Here is a 21,244-nt window from a genome sequence, read left to right as displayed (position 1 = left end):
ATGTTTTGTTGAAAGGTAAAACTGTTTCGGAAGCTGTCCACCCATCACGTCTACTCAACAGATGGAGAGAAGGTAGAAATGTCTTAAAACATCTTTATAGCATACCTTCCCTTTTTCCTTTGTTCTTTTTCATGCCCTTCTAGTGGTGTGAAAATTTGCAGGTGTTGAAATCTAAGCTCCTTGACTGGCACACATCTTGGGTATTAGACAGGGGAGCGCAATTCCTGGATGTCCGCTTTAGTTTGGCTTGAATTTTAGGTTTTATATATGCTTTAAGCATCTAGAGTTCACGGAAAAAAACACTTGTTCTCCTAAAGCCTTTATTCCTTTGTCCTTTGCATTACCAATGCTCTCTCTAGAAGGTAGAGGACTGCACATATGTCCAAGCTGGCCATTCTACAATAGACCTGCCTCGTGTCAGGCTTGACAAAAAATGTAAACACCACCTCATCACATCTATCCTCATCACCACTGAACTACCGAGGCTGAGGGAAAAAGCATGCTAAATTGAAAAAATGTAAACATCTTTTCGCATTTCACAAAGGCAATAGCATTGACGCCCTTAATTGAGTCTTCATTAATTGTCTTCAGACTAATGAGGTTAGTACTTGGGACAGAATGTTTTGTTGGATGGTAAAACAGTTTCGGAGGCTGCCCAGCCCTCACGTCTACTCAAGAGATGGAGAGAAGGTAGAACTGTCTCAAAACATCTTTATAGAATACCCTCCCTTTTTCCTTTGTTCTGTTTCATGTCATTCTAGTGGTGTGAAAATGTGCAGGTGTTGAAGTCTAAGCTCCTTGACTGGCACAAATCTCGGTACTAGAGAGGGGAGCTGGAGTTCACGGAAAGAACACTTGTTGTGCTGAAGACTTTATTCCTTTGACCTTTGGATTACCAATGCTGTCTCTGGAAGGTAGAGGACCGCACATATGTCCAAGCTGGCCATTCTACAATAGACCTGCCTCGTGTCAGGCTTGACAAAAAATGTAAACACCTCATCACATCTATCCTCATCACCACTGAACTACCGAGGCTGAGGGAAAAAGCATGCTAAATTGAAAAAATGTAAACATCTTTTCGCATTTCACAAAGGCAATAGCATTGACGCCCTTAATTGAGTCTTCATTAATTGTCTTCAGACTATTGAGGTTAGTACTTGGGACAGAATGTTTTGTTGGATGGTAAAACAGTTTCTTTATAGCATACCTTCCCTTTTTCTTTTGTTGTGTTTCATGCCCTTCTAGTGGTGTGAAAATTTGCAGGTGCTGAAATCTAAGCTCCTTGACTGGCACACATCTTGGGTATTAGACAGGGGAGCGCAATTCCTGGATGTCCGCTTTAGTTCGGCTTGAATTTTAGGTTTTATATATGCTTTAAGCATCTAGAGTTCACGGAAAAAAACACTTGTTCTCCTAAAGCCTTTATTCCTTTGTCCTTTGCATTACCAATGCTCTCTCTAGAAGGTAGAGGACTGCACATATGTCCAAGCTGGCCATTCTACAATAGACCTGCCTCGTGTCAGGCTTGACAAAAAATGTAAACACCTCATCACATCTATCCTCATCACCACTGAACTTCCGAGGCTGAGGGAAAAAGCATGCTAAATTGAAAAAATGTAAACATCTTTTCGCATTTCACAAAGGCAATAGCATTGACGCCCTTAATTGAGTCTTCATTAATTGTCTTCAGACTAATGAGGTTAGTACTTGGGACAGAATGTTTTGTTGTAAAACAGTTTCGGAGGCTGCCCAGCCCTCACGTCTACTCAAGAGATGGAGAGAAGGTAGAACTGTCTCAAAACATCTTTATAGAATACCCTCCCTTTTTCCTTTGTTCTGTTTCATGTCATTCTAGTGGTGTGAAAATGTGCAGGTGTTGAAGTCTAAGCTCCTTGACTGGCACAAGTCTCGGTACTAGAGAGGGGAGCTGGAGTTCACGGAAAGAACACTTGTTGTGCTGAAGACTTTATTCCTTTGACCTTTGGATTACCAATGCTGTCTCTGGAAGGTAGAGGACCGCACATATGTCGAAGCTGTCCATTCTACGAAAAACCTGCCTCGTGTGAGGCTTGAACTCACGACCTTCAGATTATGAGACTGACACGCTGCCAACTGCGCCAACGAGGCTGAGGGAATGCGCCTGCTAAATTGAAAAACAATTGTAAACACCTTTTCGCATTTCATAAAGACAATAGCATTGACACACTTAATTGGGTCTTCATTAATTGTCCTGAGAATAAATAGAAGGCTGAGACCTCTGTTACTGCATATCAGTCAGTCAAGCTGCGCTCATTTTGAGTTGTGAGACTTTTAAAGAGGTGCTTGCATTGGCCGGGAATCGAACCCGGGTCTCCCGCGTGGCAGGCGAGAATTCGACCACTGAACCACCAATGCCCACGTGTTGGAAAAAGGAGTTCCATTGAAGACGCCATCGCGTGTAGACAGAATCTTTTTTGTACTTGGGACAGAATGTTTTGCTGAAAGGTAAAACAGTTTCGGAAACTGCCCAACCCTCGTGTCTACTCAAGAGATGGAGAGAAGGTAGAAGTGTCATAAATCATCTTTATAGCATACCTTCCTTTTTCCCTTTGTTGTGTTTCATGCCATTCTAGTGGGGTGAGAATTTGCAGATGCAGAGGCGAGAATTCGACCACTGAACCACCAATGCCCATGTGCCGGAGAAAGGAGTTCCATTGAAGACGCCATCGCGTGTAGACAGAATGTTTTTTGATGGTCCATCAGTACTACGTACTAAACCCAACACTAACCTCATCACCACTGAACTACCAATGCCCACATTGTGTTCCACTGCACCTCTGGACAGTCACACTAATGAAGTTAGTACTTGGGACAGAATGTTTTGTTGGAAAACTGTTTCGGAAGCTGTCCACCCATCACGTCTACTCAAGAGATGGAGAGAAGGTAGAAATGTTTTAAAACATCTTTATAGCATACCTTCCCTTTTTCCTTTGTTCTGTTTCATGCCCTTCTAGTGGTGTGAAAATTTGCAGGTGTTGAAATCTAAGCTCCTTGACTGGCACACAGCTTGGGTATTAGACAGGGGAGCGCAATTCCTGGATGTCCGCTTTAGTTTGGCTTGAATTTTAGGTTTTATATATGCTTTAAGCATCTAGAGTTCACGGAAAAAAACACTTGTTCTCCTAAAGCCTTTATTCCTTTGTCCTTTGCATTACCAATGCTCTCTCTAGAAGGTAGAGGACTGCACATATGTCCAAGCTGGCCATTCTACAATAGACCTGCCTCGTGTCAGGCTTGACAAAAAATGTAAACACCACCTCATCACATCTATCCTCATCACCACTGAACTACCGAGGCTGAGGGAAAAAGCATGCTAAATTGAAAAAATGTAAACATCTTTTCGCATTTCACAAAGGCAATAGCATTGACGCCCTTAATTGAGTCTTCATTAATTGTCTTCAGACTAATGAGGTTAGTACTTGGGACAGAATGTTTTGTTGGATGGTAAAACAGTTTCGGAGGCTGCCCAGCCCTCACGTCTACTCAAGAGATGGAGAGAAGGTAGAACTGTCTCAAAACATCTTTATAGAATACCCTCCCTTTTTCCTTTGTTCTGTTTCATGTCATTCTAGTGGTGTGAAAATGTGCAGGTGTTGAAGTCTAAGCTCCTTGACTGGCACAAATCTCGGTACTAGAGAGGGGAGCTGGAGTTCACGGAAAGAACACTTGTTGTGCTGAAGACTTTATTCCTTTGACCTTTGGATTACCAATGCTGTCTCTGGAAGGTAGAGGACCGCACATATGTCCAAGCTGGCCATTCTACAATAGACCTGCCTCGTGTCAGGCTTGACAAAAAATGTAAACACCTCATCACATCTATTCTCATCACCACTGAACTACCGAGGCTGAGGGAAAAAGCATGCTAAATTGAAAAAATGTAAACATCTTTTCGCATTTCACAAAGGCAATAGCATTGACGCCCTTAATTGAGTCTTCATTAATTGTCTTCAGACAATTGAGGTTAGTACTTGGGACAGAATGTTTTGTTGGATGGTAAAACAGTTTCTTTATAGCATACCTTCCCTTTTTCTTTTGTTGTGTTTCATGCCCTTCTAGTGGTGTGAAAATTTGCAGGTGTTGAAATCTAAGCTCCTTGACTGGCACACATCTTGGGTATTAGACAGGGGAGCGCAATTCCTGGATGTCCGCTTTAGTTCGGCTTGAATTTTAGGTTTTATATATGCTTTAAGCATCTAGAGTTCACGGAAAAAAACACTTGTTCTCCTAAAGCCTTTATTCCTTTGTCCTTTGCATTACCAATGCTCTCTCTAGAAGGTAGAGGACTGCACATATGTCCAAGCTGGCCATTCTACAATAGACCTGCCTCGTGTCAGGCTTGACAAAAAATGTAAACACCTCATCACATCTATCCTCATCACCACTGAACTTCCGAGGCTGAGGGAAAAAGCATGCTAAATTGAAAAAATGTAAACATCTTTTCGCATTTCACAAAGGCAATAGCATTGACGCCCTTAATTGAGTCTTCATTAATTGTCTTCAGACTAATGAGGTTAGTACTTGGGACAGAATGTTTTGTTGTAAAACAGTTTCGGAGGCTGCCCAGCCCTCACGTCTACTCAAGAGATGGAGAGAAGGTAGAACTGTCTCAAAACATCTTTATAGCATACCCTCCCTTTTTCCTTTGTTCTGTTTCATGTCATTCTAGTGGTGTGAAAATGTGCAGGTGTTGAAGTCTAAGCTCCTTGACTGGCACAAGTCTCGGTACTAGAGAGGGGAGCTGGAGTTCACGGAAAGAACACTTGTTGTGCTGAAGACTTTATTCCTTTGACCTTTGGATTACCAATGCTGTCTCTGGAAGGTAGAGGACCGCACATATGTCGAAGCTGTCCATTCTACAAAAAACCTGCCTCGTGTGAGGCTTGAACTCACGACCTTCAGATTATGAGACTGACTCGCTGCCAACTGCGCCAACGAGGCTGAGGGAATGCGCCTGATAAATTGAAAAACAATTGTAAACACCTTTTCGCATTTCATAAAGACAATAGCATTGACACACTTAATTGGGTCTTCATTAATTGTCCTGAGAATAAATAGAAGGCTGAGACCTCTGTTACTGCATATCAGTCAGTCAAGCTGCGCTCATTTTGAGTTGTGAGACTTTTAAAGAGGTGCTTGCATTGGCCGGGAATCGAACCCGGGTCTCCCGCGTGGCAGGCGAGAATTCGACCACTGAACCACCAATGCCCACGTGTTGGAAAAAGGAGTTCCATTGAAGACGCCATCGCGTGTAGACAGAATCTTTTTTGTACTTGGGACAGAATGTTTTGCTGAAAGGTAAAACAGTTTCGGAAACTGCCCAACCCTCGTGTCTACTCAAGAGATGGAGAGAAGGTAGAAGTGTCTTAAATCATCTTTATAGCATACCTTCCTTTTTCCCTTTGTTGTGTTTCATGCCATTCTAGTGGGGTGAGAATTTGCAGATGCAGAGGCGAGAATTCGACCACTGAACCACCAATGCCCATGTGCCGGAGAAAGGAGTTCCATTGAAGACGCCATCGCGTGTAGACAGAATGTTTTTTGATGGTCCATCAGTACTACGTACTAAACCCAACACTAACCTCATCACCACTGAACTACCAATGCCCACATTGTGTTCCACTGCACCTCTGGACAGTCACACTAATGAAGTTAGTACTTGGGACAGAATGTTTTGATGGAAAACTGTTTCCAAACACCTTTTCGCATTTCATAAAGACAATAGCATTGACACACTTAATTGGGTCTTCATTAATTGTCCTGAGAATAAATAGAAGGCTGAGACCTCTGTTACTGCATATCAGTCAGTCAAGCTGCGCTCATTTTGAGTTGTGAGACTTTTAAAGAGGTGCTTGCATTGGCCGGGAATCGAACCCGGGTCTCCCGCGTGGCAGGCTAGAATTCGACCACTGAACCACCAATGCCCACATGTTGGAAAAAGGAGTTCCATTGAAGACGCCATCGCGTGTAGACAGAATCTTTTTCTTGATGGTCCATCAGTACTACATACTAAACCACATACTAACCTCATCACCACTGAACTACCAATGCCCACATTGTGTTCCACTGCACCACTGGACAGTCGCACTAATGACATTTGTACTTGGGACAGAATGTTTTGTTGAAAGGTAAAACTGTTTCGGAAGCTGTCCACCCATCACGTCTACTCAACAGATGGAGAGAAGGTAGAAATGTCTTAAAACATCTTTATAGCATACCTTCCCTTTTTCCTTTGTTCTTTTTCATGCCCTTCTAGTGGTGTGAAAATTTGCAGGTGTTGAAATCTAAGCTCCTTGACTGGCACACATCTTGGGTATTAGACAGGGGAGCGCAATTCCTGGATGTCCGCTTTAGTTTGGCTTGAATTTTAGGTTTTATATATGCTTTAAGCATCTAGAGTTCACGGAAAAAAACACTTGTTCTCCTAAAGCCTTTATTCCTTTGTCCTTTGCATTACCAATGCTCTCTCTAGAAGGTAGAGGACTGCACATATGTCCAAGCTGGCCATTCTACAATAGACCTGCCTCGTGTCAGGCTTGACAAAAAATGTAAACACCACCTCATCACATCTATCCTCATCACCACTGAACTACCGAGGCTGAGGGAAAAAGCATGCTAAATTGAAAAAATGTAAACATCTTTTCGCATTTCACAAAGGCAATAGCATTGACGCCCTTAATTGAGTCTTCATTAATTGTCTTCAGACTAATGAGGTTAGTACTTGGGACAGAATGTTTTGTTGGATGGTAAAACAGTTTCGGAGGCTGCCCAGCCCTCACGTCTACTCAAGAGATGGAGAGAAGGTAGAACTGTCTCAAAACATCTTTATAGAATACCCTCCCTTTTTCCTTTGTTCTGTTTCATGTCATTCTAGTGGTGTGAAAATGTGCAGGTGTTGAAGTCTAAGCTCCTTGACTGGCACAAATCTCGGTACTAGAGAGGGGAGCTGGAGTTCACGGAAAGAACACTTGTTGTGCTGAAGACTTTATTCCTTTGACCTTTGGATTACCAATGCTGTCTCTGGAAGGTAGAGGACCGCACATATGTCCAAGCTGGCCATTCTACAATAGACCTGCCTCGTGTCAGGCTTGACAAAAAATGTAAACACCTCATCACATCTATCCTCATCACCACTGAACTACCGAGGCTGAGGGAAAAAGCATGCTAAATTGAAAAAATGTAAACATCTTTTCGCATTTCACAAAGGCAATAGCATTGACGCCCTTAATTGAGTCTTCATTAATTGTCTTCAGACTATTGAGGTTAGTACTTGGGACAGAATGTTTTGTTGGATGGTAAAACAGTTTCTTTATAGCATACCTTCCCTTTTTCTTTTGTTGTGTTTCATGCCCTTCTAGTGGTGTGAAAATTTGCAGGTGTTGAAATCTAAGCTCCTTGACTGGCACACATCTTGGGTATTAGACAGGGGAGCGCAATTCCTGGATGTCCGCTTTAGTTCGGCTTGAATTTTAGGTTTTATATATGCTTTAAGCATCTAGAGTTCACGGAAAAAAACACTTGTTCTCCTAAAGCCTTTATTCCTTTGTCCTTTGCATTACCAATGCTCTCTCTAGAAGGTAGAGGACTGCACATATGTCCAAGCTGGCCATTCTACAATAGACCTGCCTCGTGTCAGGCTTGACAAAAAATGTAAACACCTCATCACATCTATCCTCATCACCACTGAACTTCCGAGGCTGAGGGAAAAAGCATGCTAAATTGAAAAAATGTAAACATCTTTTCGCATTTCACAAAGGCAATAGCATTGACGCCCTTAATTGAGTCTTCATTAATTGTCTTCAGACTAATGAGGTTAGTACTTGGGACAGAATGTTTTGTTGTAAAACAGTTTCGGAGGCTGCCCAGCCCTCACGTCTACTCAAGAGATGGAGAGAAGGTAGAACTGTCTCAAAACATCTTTATAGCATACCCTCCCTTTTTCCTTTGTTCTGTTTCATGTCATTCTAGTGGTGTGAAAATGTGCAGGTGTTGAAGTCTAAGCTCCTTGACTGGCACAAGTCTCGGTACTAGAGAGGGGAGCTGGAGTTCACGGAAAGAACACTTGTTGTGCTGAAGACTTTATTCCTTTGACCTTTGGATTACCAATGCTGTCTCTGGAAGGTAGAGGACCGCACATATGTCGAAGCTGTCCATTCTACGAAAAACCTGCCTCGTGTGAGGCTTGAACTCACGACCTTCAGATTATGAGACTGACACGCTGCCAACTGCGCCAACGAGGCTGAGGGAATGCGCCTGCTAAATTGAAAAACAATTGTAAACACCTTTTCGCATTTCATAAAGACAATAGCATTGACACACTTAATTGGGTCTTCATTAATTGTCCTGAGAATAAATAGAAGGCTGAGACCTCTGTTACTGCATATCAGTCAGTCAAGCTGCGCTCATTTTGAGTTGTGAGACTTTTAAAGAGGTGCTTGCATTGGCCGGGAATCGAACCCGGGTCTCCCGCGTGGCAGGCGAGAATTCGACCACTGAACCACCAATGCCCACGTGTTGGAAAAAGGAGTTCCATTGAAGACGCCATCGCGTGTAGACAGAATCTTTTTTGTACTTGGGACAGAATGTTTTGCTGAAAGGTAAAACAGTTTCGGAAACTGCCCAACCCTCGTGTCTACTCAAGAGATGGAGAGAAGGTAGAAGTGTCATAAATCATCTTTATAGCATACCTTCCTTTTTCCCTTTGTTGTGTTTCATGCCATTCTAGTGGGGTGAGAATTTGCAGATGCAGAGGCGAGAATTCGACCACTGAACCACCAATGCCCATGTGCCGGAGAAAGGAGTTCCATTGAAGACGCCATCGCGTGTAGACAGAATGTTTTTTGATGGTCCATCAGTACTACGTACTAAACCCAACACTAACCTCATCACCACTGAACTACCAATGCCCACATTGTGTTCCACTGCACCTCTGGACAGTCACACTAATGAAGTTAGTACTTGGGACAGAATGTTTTGTTGGAAAACTGTTTCGGAAGCTGTCCACCCATCACGTCTACTCAAGAGATGGAGAGAAGGTAGAAATGTTTTAAAACATCTTTATAGCATACCTTCCCTTTTTCCTTTGTTCTGTTTCATGCCCTTCTAGTGGTGTGAAAATTTGCAGGTGTTGAAATCTAAGCTCCTTGACTGGCACACAGCTTGGGTATTAGACAGGGGAGCGCAATTCCTGGATGTCCGCTTTAGTTTGGCTTGAATTTTAGGTTTTATATATGCTTTAAGCATCTAGAGTTCACGGAAAAAAACACTTGTTCTCCTAAAGCCTTTATTCCTTTGTCCTTTGCATTACCAATGCTCTCTCTAGAAGGTAGAGGACTGCACATATGTCCAAGCTGGCCATTCTACAATAGACCTGCCTCGTGTCAGGCTTGACAAAAAATGTAAACACCACCTCATCACATCTATCCTCATCACCACTGAACTACCGAGGCTGAGGGAAAAAGCATGCTAAATTGAAAAAATGTAAACATCTTTTCGCATTTCACAAAGGCAATAGCATTGACGCCCTTAATTGAGTCTTCATTAATTGTCTTCAGACTAATGAGGTTAGTACTTGGGACAGAATGTTTTGTTGGATGGTAAAACAGTTTCGGAGGCTGCCCAGCCCTCACGTCTACTCAAGAGATGGAGAGAAGGTAGAACTGTCTCAAAACATCTTTATAGAATACCCTCCCTTTTTCCTTTGTTCTGTTTCATGTCATTCTAGTGGTGTGAAAATGTGCAGGTGTTGAAGTCTAAGCTCCTTGACTGGCACAAATCTCGGTACTAGAGAGGGGAGCTGGAGTTCACGGAAAGAACACTTGTTGTGCTGAAGACTTTATTCCTTTGACCTTTGGATTACCAATGCTGTCTCTGGAAGGTAGAGGACCGCACATATGTCCAAGCTGGCCATTCTACAATAGACCTGCCTCGTGTCAGGCTTGACAAAAAATGTAAACACCTCATCACATCTATCCTCATCACCACTGAACTACCGAGGCTGAGGGAAAAAGCATGCTAAATTGAAAAAATGTAAACATCTTTTCGCATTTCACAAAGGCAATAGCATTGACGCCCTTAATTGAGTCTTCATTAATTGTCTTCAGACTATTGAGGTTAGTACTTGGGACAGAATGTTTTGTTGGATGGTAAAACAGTTTCTTTATAGCATACCTTCCCTTTTTCTTTTGTTGTGTTTCATGCCCTTCTAGTGGTGTGAAAATTTGCAGGTGTTGAAATCTAAGCTCCTTGACTGGCACACATCTTGGGTATTAGACAGGGGAGCGCAATTCCTGGATGTCCGCTTTAGTTCGGCTTGAATTTTAGGTTTTATATATGCTTTAAGCATCTAGAGTTCACGGAAAAAAACACTTGTTCTCCTAAAGCCTTTATTCCTTTGTCCTTTGCATTACCAATGCTCTCTCTAGAAGGTAGAGGACTGCACATATGTCCAAGCTGGCCATTCTACAATAGACCTGCCTCGTGTCAGGCTTGACAAAAAATGTAAACACCACCTCATCACATCTATCCTCATCACCACTGAACTACCGAGGCTGAGGGAAAAAGCATGCTAAATTGAAAAAATGTAAACATCTTTTCGCATTTCACAAAGGCAATAGCATTGACGCCCTTAATTGAGTCTTCATTAATTGTCTTCAGACTAATGAGGTTAGTACTTGGGACAGAATGTTTTGTTGGATGGTAAAACAGTTTCGGAGGCTGCCCAGCCCTCACGTCTACTCAAGAGATGGAGAGAAGGTAGAACTGTCTCAAAACATCTTTATAGAATACCCTCCCTTTTTCCTTTGTTCTGTTTCATGTCATTCTAGTGGTGTGAAAATGTGCAGGTGTTGAAGTCTAAGCTCCTTGACTGGCACAAATCTCGGTACTAGAGAGGGGAGCTGGAGTTCACGGAAAGAACACTTGTTGTGCTGAAGACTTTATTCCTTTGACCTTTGGATTACCAATGCTGTCTCTGGAAGGTAGAGGACCGCACATATGTCCAAGCTGGCCATTCTACAATAGACCTGCCTCGTGTCAGGCTTGACAAAAAATGTAAACACCTCATCACATCTATCCTCATCACCACTGAACTACCGAGGCTGAGGGAAAAAGCATGCTAAATTGAAAAAATGTAAACATCTTTTCGCATTTCACAAAGGCAATAGCATTGACGCCCTTAATTGAGTCTTCATTAATTGTCTTCAGACTATTGAGGTTAGTACTTGGGACAGAATGTTTTGTTGGATGGTAAAACAGTTTCTTTATAGCATACCTTCCCTTTTTCTTTTGTTGTGTTTCATGCCCTTCTAGTGGTGTGAAAATTTGCAGGTGTTGAAATCTAAGCTCCTTGACTGGCACACATCTTGGGTATTAGACAGGGGAGCGCAATTCCTGGATGTCCGCTTTAGTTCGGCTTGAATTTTAGGTTTTATATATGCTTTAAGCATCTAGAGTTCACGGAAAAAAACACTTGTTCTCCTAAAGCCTTTATTCCTTTGTCCTTTGCATTACCAATGCTCTCTCTAGAAGGTAGAGGACTGCACATATGTCCAAGCTGGCCATTCTACAATAGACCTGCCTCGTGTCAGGCTTGACAAAAAATGTAAACACCTCATCACATCTATCCTCATCACCACTGAACTTCCGAGGCTGAGGGAAAAAGCATGCTAAATTGAAAAAATGTAAACATCTTTTCGCATTTCACAAAGGCAATAGCATTGACGCCCTTAATTGAGTCTTCATTAATTGTCTTCAGACTAATGAGGTTAGTACTTGGGACAGAATGTTTTGTTGTAAAACAGTTTCGGAGGCTGCCCAGCCCTCACGTCTACTCAAGAGATGGAGAGAAGGTAGAACTGTCTCAAAACATCTTTATAGCATACCCTCCCTTTTTCCTTTGTTCTGTTTCATGTCATTCTAGTGGTGTGAAAATGTGCAGGTGTTGAAGTCTAAGCTCCTTGACTGGCACAAGTCTCGGTACTAGAGAGGGGAGCTGGAGTTCACGGAAAGAACACTTGTTGTGCTGAAGACTTTATTCCTTTGACCTTTGGATTACCAATGCTGTCTCTGGAAGGTAGAGGACCGCACATATGTCGAAGCTGTCCATTCTACGAAAAACCTGCCTCGTTTGAGGCTTGAACTCACGACCTTCAGATTATGAGACTGACGCGCTGCCAACTGCGCCAACGAGGCTGAGGGAATGCGCCTGCTAAATTGAAAAACAATTGTAAACACCTTTTCGCATTTCATAAAGACAATAGCATTGACACACTTAATTGGGTCTTCATTAATTGTCCTGAGAATAAATAGAAGGCTGAGACCTCTGTTACTGCATATCAGTCAGTCAAGCTGCGCTCATTTTGAGTTGTGAGACTTTTAAAGAGGTGCTTGCATTGGCCGGGAATCGAACCCGGGTCTCCCGCGTGGCAGGCGAGAATTCGACCACTGAACCACCAATGCCCACGAAAGAACACTTGTTGTGCTGAAGACTTTATTCCTTTGACCTTTGGATTACCAATGCTGTCTCTGGAAGGTAGAGGACCGCACATATGTCCAAGCTGGCCATTCTACAATAGACCTGCCTCGTGTCAGGCTTGACAAAAAATGTAAACACCTCATCACATCTATCCTCATCACCACTGAACTACCGAGGCTGAGGGAAAAAGCATGCTAAATTGAAAAAATGTAAACATCTTTTCGCATTTCACAAAGGCAATAGCATTGACGCCCTTAATTGAGTCTTCATTAATTGTCTTCAGACTATTGAGGTTAGTACTTGGGACAGAATGTTTTGTTGGATGGTAAAACAGTTTCTTTATAGCATACCTTCCCTTTTTCTTTTGTTGTGTTTCATGCCCTTCTAGTGGTGTGAAAATTTGCAGGTGTTGAAATCTAAGCTCCTTGACTGGCACACATCTTGGGTATTAGACAGGGGAGCGCAATTCCTGAGGGAATGCGCCTGCTAAATTGAAAAACAATTGTAAACACCTTTTCGCATTTCATAAAGACAATAGCATTGACACACTTAATTGGGTCTTCATTAATTGTCCTGAGAATAAATAGAAGGCTGAGACCTCTGTTACTGCATATCAGTCAGTCAAGCTGCGCTCATTTTGAGTTGTGAGACTTTTAAAGAGGTGCTTGCATTGGCCGGGAATCGAACCCGGGTCTCCCGCGTGGCAGGCGAGAATTCGACCACTGAACCACCAATGCCCACGTGTTGGAAAAAGGAGTTCCATTGAAGACGCCATCGCGTGTAGACAGAATCTTTTTTGTACTTGGGACAGAATGTTTTGCTGAAAGGTAAAACAGTTTCGGAAACTGCCCAACCCTCGTGTCTACTCAAGAGATGGAGAGAAGGTAGAAGTGTCTTAAATCATCTTTATAGCATACCTTCCTTTTTCCCTTTGTTGTGTTTCATGCCATTCTAGTGGGGTGAGAATTTGCAGATGCAGAGGCGAGAATTCGACCACTGAACCACCAATGCCCATGTGCCGGAGAAAGGAGTTCCATTGAAGACGCCATCGCGTGTAGACAGAATGTTTTTTGATGGTCCATCAGTACTACGTACTAAACCCAACACTAACCTCATCACCACTGAACTACCAATGCCCACATTGTGTTCCACTGCACCTCTGGACAGTCACACTAATGAAGTTAGTACTTGGGACAGAATGTTTTGATGGAAAACTGTTTCGGAAGCTGTCCACCCATCACGTCTACTCAAGAGATGGAGAGAAGGTAGAAATGTTTTAAAACATCTTTATAGCATACCTTCCCTTTTTCCTTTGTTCTGTTTCATGCCCTTCTAGTGGTGTGAAAATTTGCAGGTGTTGAAATCTAAGCTCCTTGAGTGGCACACAGCTTGGGTATTAGACAGGGGAGCGCAATTCCTGGATGTCCGCTTTAGTTTGGCTTGAATTTTAGGTTTTATATATGCTTTAAGCATCTAGAGTTCACGGAAAAAAACACTTGTTCTCCTAAAGCCTTTATTCCTTTGTCCTTTCCATTACCAATGCTCTCTCTAGAAGGTAGAGGACTGCACATATGTCCAAGCTGGCCATTCTACAATAGACCTGCCTCGTGTCAGGCTTGACAAAAAATGTAAACACCTCATCACATCTATCCTCATCACCTACACGTGACCCTCAGCGTGGCTGAGGGAAAAAGCATGCTAAATTGAAAAAATGTAAACATCTTTTCGCATTTCACAAAGGCAATAGCATTGACGCCCTTAATTGAGTCTTCATTAATTGTCTTCAGACTATTGAGGTTAGTACTTGGGACAGAATGTTTTGTTGTAAAACAGTTTCGGAGGCTGCCCAGCCCTCAAGTCTACTCAAGAGATGGAGAGAAGGTAGAACTGTCTCAAAACATCTTTATAGCATACCCTCCCTTTTTCCTTTGTTCTGTTTCATGTCATTCTAGTGGTGTGAAAATGTGCAGGTGTTGAAGTATAAGCTCCTTGACTGGCACAAGTCTCGGTACTAGAGAGGGGAGCTGGAGTTCACGGAAAGAACACTTGTTGTGCTGAAGACTTTATTCCTTTGACCTTTGGATTACCAATGCTGTCTCTGGAAGGTAGAGGACCGCACATATGTCGAAGCTGTCCATTCTACGAAAAACCTGCCTCGTGTGAGGCTTGAACTCACGACCTTCAGATTATGAGACTGACGCGCTGCCAACTGCGCCAACGAGGCTGAGGGAATGCGCCTGCTAAATTGAAAAACAATTGTAAACACCTTTTCGCATTTCATAAAGACAATAGCATTGACACACTTAATTGGGTCTTCATTAATTGTCCTGAGAATAAATAGAAGGCTGAGACCTCTGTTACTGCATATCAGTCAGTCAAGCTGCGCTCATTTTGAGTTGTGAGACTTTTAAAGAGGTGCTTGCATTGGCCGGGAATCGAACCCGGGTCTCCCGCGTGGCAGGTGAGAATTCGACCACTGAACCACCAATGCCCACGTGTTGGAAAAAGGAGTTCCATTGAAGACGCCATCGCGTGTAGACAGAATCTTTTTGTTGATGGTCCATCAGTACTACATACTAAACCACATACTAACCTCATCACCACTGAACTACCAATGCCCACATTGTGTTCCACTGCACCACTGGACAGTCGCACTAATGACATTTGTACTTGGGACAGAATGTTTTGCTGAAAGGTAAAACAGTTTCGGAAACTGCCCAACCCTCGTGTCTACTCAAGAGATGGAGAGAAGGTAGAAGTGTCTTAAATCATCTTTATAGCATACCTTCCTTTTTCCCTTTGTTGTGTTTCATGCCATTCTAGTGGGGTGAGAATTTGCAGATGCAGAGGCGAGAATTCGACCACTGAACCACCAATGCCCATGTGCCGGAGAAAGGAGTTCCATTGAAGACGCCATTGCGTGTAGACAGAATGTTTTTTGATGGTCCATCAGTACTACGTACTAAACCACATACTAACCTCATCACCACTGAACTACCAATGCCCACATTGTGTTCCACTGCACCACTGGACAGTCGCACTAATGACATTTGTACTTGGGACAGAATGTTTTGTTGAAAGGTAAAACTGTTTCGGAAGCTGTCCACCCATCACGTCTACTCAACAGATGGAGAGAAGGTAGAAATGTCTTAAAACATCTTTATAGCATACCTTCCCTTTTTCCTTTGTTCTGTTTCATGCCCTTCTAGTGGTGTGAAAATTTGCAGGTGTTGAAATCTAAGCTCCTTGACTGGCACACATCTTGGGTATTAGACAGGGGAGCGCAATTCCTGGATGTCCGCTTTAGTTTGGCTTGAATTTTAGGTTTTATATATGCTTTAAGCATCTAGAGTTCACGGAAAAAAACACTTGTTCTCCTAAAGCCTTTATTCCTTTGTCCTTTGCATTACCAATGCTCTCTCTAGAAGGTAGAGGACTGCACATATGTCCAAGCTGGCCATTCTACAATAGACCTGCCTCGTGTCAGGCTTGACAAAAAATGTAAACACCACCTCATCACATCTATCCTCATCACCACTGAACTACCGAGGCTGAGGGAAAAAGCATGCTAAATTGAAAAAATGTAAACATCTTTTCGCATTTCACAAAGGCAATAGCATTGACGCCCTTAATTGAGTCTTCATTAATTGTCTTCAGACTAATGAGGTTAGTACTTGGGACAGAATGTTTTGTTGGATGGTAAAACAGTTTCGGAGGCTGCCCAGCCCTCACGTCTACTCAAGAGATGGAGAGAAGGTAGAACTGTCTCAAAACATCTTTATAGAATACCCTCCCTTTTTCCTTTGTTCTGTTTCATGTCATTCTAGTGGTGTGAAAATGTGCAGGTGTTGAAGTCTAAGCTCCTTGACTGGCACAAATCTCGGTACTAGAGAGGGGAGCTGGAGTTCACGGAAAGAACACTTGTTGTGCTGAAGACTTTATTCCTTTGACCTTTGGATTACCAATGCTGTCTCTGGAAGGTAGAGGACCGCACATATGTCCAAGCTGGCCATTCTACAATAGACCTGCCTCGTGTCAGGCTTGACAAAAAATGTAAACACCTCATCACATCTATCCTCATCACCACTGAACTACCGAGGCTGAGGGAAAAAGCATGCTAAATTGAAAAAATGTAAACATCTTTTCGCATTTCACAAAGGCAATAGCATTGACGCCCTTAATTGAGTCTTCATTAATTGTCTTCAGACTATTGAGGTTAGTACTTGGGACAGAATGTTTTGTTGGATGGTAAAACAGTTTCTTTATAGCATACCTTCCCTTTTTCTTTTGTTGTGTTTCATGCCCTTCTAGTGGTGTGAAAATTTGCAGGTGTTGAAATCTAAGCTCCTTGACTGGCACACATCTTGGGTATTAGACAGGGGAGCGCAATTCCTGGATGTCCGCTTTAGTTCGGCTTGAATTTTAGGTTTTATATATGCTTTAGGCATCTAGAGTTCACGGAAAAAAACACTTGTTCTCCTAAAGCCTTTATTCCTTTGTCCTTTGCATTACCAATGCTCTCTCTAGAAGGTAGAGGACTGCACATATGTCCAAGCTGGCCATTCTACAATAGACCTGCCTCGTGTCAGGCTTGACAAAAAATGTAAACACCTCATCACATCTATCCTCATCACCACTGAACTTCCGAGGCTGAGGGAAAAAGCATGCTAAATTGAAAAAATGTAAACATCTTTTCGCATTTCACAAAGGCAATAGCATTGACGCCCTTAATTGAGTCTTCATTAATTGTCTTCAGACTAATGAGGTTAGTACTTGGGACAGAATGTTTTGTTGTAAAACAGTTTCGGAGGCTGCCCAGCCCTCACGTCTACTCAAGAGATGGAGAGAAGGTAGAACTGTCTCAAAACATCTTTATAGCATACCCTCCCTTTTTCCTTTGTTCTGTTTCATGTCATTCTAGTGGTGTGAAAATGTGCAGGTGTTGAAGTCTAAGCTCCTTGACTGGCACAAGTCTCGGTACTAGAGAGGGGAGCTGGAGTTCACGGAAAGAACACTTGTTGTGCTGAAGACTTTATTCCTTTGACCTTTGGATTACCAATGCTGTCTCTGGAAGGTAGAGGACCGCACATATGTCGAAGCTGTCCATTCTACGAAAAACCTGCCTCGTGTGAGGCTTGAACTCACGACCTTCAGATTATGAGACTGACACGCTGCCAACTGCGCCAACGAGGCTGAGGGAATGCGCCTGCTAAATTGAAAAACAATTGTAAACACCTTTTCGCATTTCATAAAGACAATAGCATTGACACACTTAATTGGGTCTTCATTAATTGTCCTGAGAATAAATAGAAGGCTGAGACCTCTGTTACTGCATATCAGTCAGTCAAGCTGCGCTCATTTTGAGTTGTGAGACTTTTAAAGAGGTGCTTGCATTGGCCGGGAATCGAACCCGGGTCTCCCGCGTGGTAGGCGAGAATTCGACCACTGAACCACCAATGCCCACGAGTTGGAAAAAGGAGTTCCATTGAAGACGCCATCGCGTGTAGACAGAATCTTTTTTGTACTTGGGACAGAATGTTTTGCTGAAAGGTAAAACAGTTTCGGAAACTGCCCAACCCTCGTGTCTACTCAAGAGATGGAGAGAAGGTAGAAGTGTCTTAAATCATCTTTATAGCATACCTTCCTTTTTCCCTTTGTTGTGTTTCATGCCATTCTAGTGGGGTGAGAATTTGCAGATGCAGAGGCGAGAATTCGACCACTGAACCACCAATGCCCATGTGCCGGAGAAAGGAGTTCCATTGAAGACGCCATCGCGTGTAGACAGAATGTTTTTTGATGGTCCATCAGTACTACGTACTAAACCCAACACTAACCTCATCACCACTGAACTACCAATGCCCACATTGTGTTCCACTGCACCTCTGGACAGTCACACTAATGAAGTTAGTACTTGGGACAGAATGTTTTGATGGAAAACTGTTTCGGAAGCTGTCCACCCATCACGTCTACTCAAGAGATGGAGAGAAGGTAGAAATGTTTTAAAACATCTTTATAGCATACCTTCCCTTTTTCCTTTGTTCTGTTTCATGCCCTTCTAGTGGTGTGAAAATTTGCAGGTGTTGAAATCTAAGCTCCTTGAGTGGCACACAGCTTGGGTATTAGACAGGGGAGCGCAATTCCTGGATGTCCGCTTTAGTTTGGCTTGAATTTTAGGTTTTATATATGCTTTAAGCATCTAGAGTTCACGGAAAAAAACACTTGTTCTCCTAAAGCCTTTATTCCTTTGTCCTTTCCATTACCAATGCTCTCTCTAGAAGGTAGAGGACTGCACATATGTCCAAGCTGGCCATTCTACAATAGACCTGCCTCGTGTCAGGCTTGACAAAAAATGTAAACACCTCATCACATCTATCCTCATCACCTACACGTGACCCTCAGCGTGGCTGAGGGAAAAAGCATGCTAAATTGAAAAAATGTAAACATCTTTTCGCATTTCACAAAGGCAATAGCATTGACGCCCTTAATTGAGTCTTCATTAATTGTCTTCAGACTATTGAGGTTAGTACTTGGGACAGAATGTTTTGTTGTAAAACAGTTTCGGAGGCTGCCCAGCCCTCAAGTCTACTCAAGAGATGGAGAGAAGGTAGAACTGTCTCAAAACATCTTTATAGCATACCCTCCCTTTTTCCTTTGTTCTGTTTCATGTCATTCTAGTGGTGTGAAAATGTGCAGGTGTTGAAGTCTAAGCTCCTTGACTGGCACAAGTCTCGGTACTAGAGAGGGGAGCTGGAGTTCACGGAAAGAACACTTGTTGTGCTGAAGACTTTATTCCTTTGACCTTTGGATTACCAATGCTGTCTCTGGAAGGTAGAGGACCGCACATATGTCGAAGCTGTCCATTCTACGAAAAACCTGCCTCGTGTGAGGCTTGAACTCACGACCTTCAGATTATGAGACTGACGCGCTGCCAACTGCGCCAACGAGGCTGAGGGAATGTGCCTGCTAAATTGAAAAACAATTGTAAACACCTTTTCGCATTTCATAAAGACAATAGCATTGACACACTTAATTGGGTCTTCATTAATTGTCCTGAGAATAAATAGAAGGCTGAGACCTCTGTTACTGCATATCAGTCAGTCAAGCTGCGCTCATTTTGAGTTGTGAGACTTTTAAAGAGGTGCTTGCATTGGCCGGGAATCGAACCCGGGTCTCCCGCGTGGCAGGCGAGAATTCGACCACTGAACCACCAATGCCCACGTGTTGGAAAAAGGAGTTCCATTGAAGACGCCATCGCGTGTAGACAGAATCTTTTTCTTGATGGTCCATCAGTACTACATACTAAACCACATACTAACCTCATCACCACTGAACTACCAATGCCCACATTGTGTTCCACTGCACCACTGGACAGTCGCACTAATGACATTTGTACTTGGGACAGAATGTTTTGCTGAAAGGTAAAACAATTTCGGAAACTGCCCATCCCTCGTGTCTACTCAAGAGATGGAGAGAAGGTAGAAGTGTCTTAAATCATCTTTATAGCATACCTTCCTTTTTACCTTTGTTGTGTTTCATGCCATTCTAGTGGGGTGAGAATTTGCAGATGCAGAGGCGAGAATTCGACCACTGAACCACCAATGCCCATGTGCCGGAGAAAGGAGTTCCATTGAAGACGCCATCGCGTGTAGACAGAATGTTTTTTGATGGTCCATCAGTACTACGTACTAAACCACACACTAACCTCATCACCACTGAACTACCAATGCCCACATTGTGTTCCACTGCACCTCTGGACAGTCACACTAATGAAGTTAGTACTTGGGACAGAATGTTTTGTTGGAAAACTGTTTCGGAAGCTGTCCACCCATCAAGTCTACTCAAGAGATGGAGAGAAGGTAGAAGTGTCTTAAATCATCTTTATAGCATACCTTCCTTTTTCCCTTTGTTGTGTTTCATGCCATCCTAGTGGGGTGAGAATTTGCAGATGCAGAGGCGAGAATTCGACCACTGAACCACCAATGCCCACGTGTTGTAAAACGGAGTTCCATTGAAGACGCCATCGCGTGTAGACAGAATGTTTTTTGATGGTCCATCAGTACTACGTACTAAACCACACACTAACCTCATCACCACTGAACTACCAATGCCCACATTGTGTTCCACTGCACCTCTGGACAGTCACACTAATGAAGTTAGTACTTGGGACAGAATGTTTTGTTGGAAAACTGTTTCGGAAGCTGTCCACCCATCACGTCTACTCAAGAGATGGAGAGAAGGTAGAAATGTTTTAAAACATCTTTATAGCATACCTTCCCTTTTTCCTTTGTTCTGTTTCATGCCCTTCTAGTGGTGTGAAAATTTGCAGGTGTTGAAATCTAAGCTCCTTGACTGGCACACATCTTGGGTATTAGACAGGGGAGCGCAATTCCTGGATGTCCGCTTTAGTTTGGGTTGAATTTTAGGTTTTATATATGCTTTAAGCATCTAGAGTTCACGGAAAAAAACACTTGTTCTCCTAAAGCCTTTATTCCTTTGTCCTTTGCATTACCAATGCTCTCTCTAGAAGGTAGAGGACTGCACATATGTCCAAGGCTTGACAAAAAATGTAAACACCTCATCACATCTATCCTCATCACCACTGAACTACCGAGGCTGAGGGAAAAAGCATGCTAAATTGAAAAAATGTAAACATCTTTTCGCATTTCACAAAGGCAATAGCATTGACGCCCTTAATTGAGTCTTCATTAATTGTCTTCAGACTATTGAGGTTAG

The 21,244-nt window shown here is 42.9% G+C and overlaps 12 non-coding genes across 12 annotated transcripts; all 12 read right to left on the bottom strand.

Annotated features, from left to right (window-relative positions):
• Positions 1 to 2,054: 2,054 nt before the first annotated feature.
• trnam-cau (transfer RNA methionine (anticodon CAU)) lies at positions 2,055 to 2,127 on the bottom strand. Its single transcript has one exon. It is a non-coding gene; the product is annotated as a tRNA-Met (tRNA).
• Positions 2,128 to 2,323: 196 nt separating this feature from the next.
• Positions 2,324 to 2,394, bottom strand: trnag-gcc (transfer RNA glycine (anticodon GCC)). Its single transcript has one exon. It is a non-coding gene; the product is annotated as a tRNA-Gly (tRNA).
• A 2,779-nt stretch (positions 2,395 to 5,173) lies between these two features.
• Positions 5,174 to 5,244, bottom strand: trnag-gcc (transfer RNA glycine (anticodon GCC)). The gene has a single exon. It is a non-coding gene; the product is annotated as a tRNA-Gly (tRNA).
• A 2,959-nt stretch (positions 5,245 to 8,203) lies between these two features.
• Positions 8,204 to 8,276, bottom strand: trnam-cau (transfer RNA methionine (anticodon CAU)). Its single transcript has one exon. It is a non-coding gene; the product is annotated as a tRNA-Met (tRNA).
• Positions 8,277 to 8,472: 196 nt separating this feature from the next.
• On the bottom strand, positions 8,473 to 8,543 carry trnag-gcc (transfer RNA glycine (anticodon GCC)). Its single transcript has one exon. It is a non-coding gene; the product is annotated as a tRNA-Gly (tRNA).
• A 3,881-nt stretch (positions 8,544 to 12,424) lies between these two features.
• On the bottom strand, positions 12,425 to 12,495 carry trnag-gcc (transfer RNA glycine (anticodon GCC)). Its single transcript has one exon. It is a non-coding gene; the product is annotated as a tRNA-Gly (tRNA).
• Positions 12,496 to 13,177: 682 nt separating this feature from the next.
• On the bottom strand, positions 13,178 to 13,248 carry trnag-gcc (transfer RNA glycine (anticodon GCC)). The gene has a single exon. It is a non-coding gene; the product is annotated as a tRNA-Gly (tRNA).
• Positions 13,249 to 14,662: 1,414 nt separating this feature from the next.
• Positions 14,663 to 14,735, bottom strand: trnam-cau (transfer RNA methionine (anticodon CAU)). Its single transcript has one exon. It is a non-coding gene; the product is annotated as a tRNA-Met (tRNA).
• Positions 14,736 to 17,631: 2,896 nt separating this feature from the next.
• Positions 17,632 to 17,704, bottom strand: trnam-cau (transfer RNA methionine (anticodon CAU)). Its single transcript has one exon. It is a non-coding gene; the product is annotated as a tRNA-Met (tRNA).
• A 196-nt stretch (positions 17,705 to 17,900) lies between these two features.
• trnag-acc (transfer RNA glycine (anticodon ACC)) lies at positions 17,901 to 17,971 on the bottom strand. The gene has a single exon. It is a non-coding gene; the product is annotated as a tRNA-Gly (tRNA).
• A 1,414-nt stretch (positions 17,972 to 19,385) lies between these two features.
• Positions 19,386 to 19,458, bottom strand: trnam-cau (transfer RNA methionine (anticodon CAU)). Its single transcript has one exon. It is a non-coding gene; the product is annotated as a tRNA-Met (tRNA).
• A 196-nt stretch (positions 19,459 to 19,654) lies between these two features.
• trnag-gcc (transfer RNA glycine (anticodon GCC)) lies at positions 19,655 to 19,725 on the bottom strand. The gene has a single exon. It is a non-coding gene; the product is annotated as a tRNA-Gly (tRNA).
• Positions 19,726 to 21,244: the final 1,519 nt, after the last annotated feature.

This window comes from Channa argus, unplaced genomic scaffold (assembly GCF_033026475.1).
Source record: "Channa argus isolate prfri unplaced genomic scaffold, Channa argus male v1.0 Contig022, whole genome shotgun sequence".
In the NCBI taxonomy this organism is placed as follows: Eukaryota; Metazoa; Chordata; class Actinopteri; order Anabantiformes; family Channidae; genus Channa; species Channa argus.
This window is presented reverse-complemented; position numbering and strand designations above follow the sequence as displayed.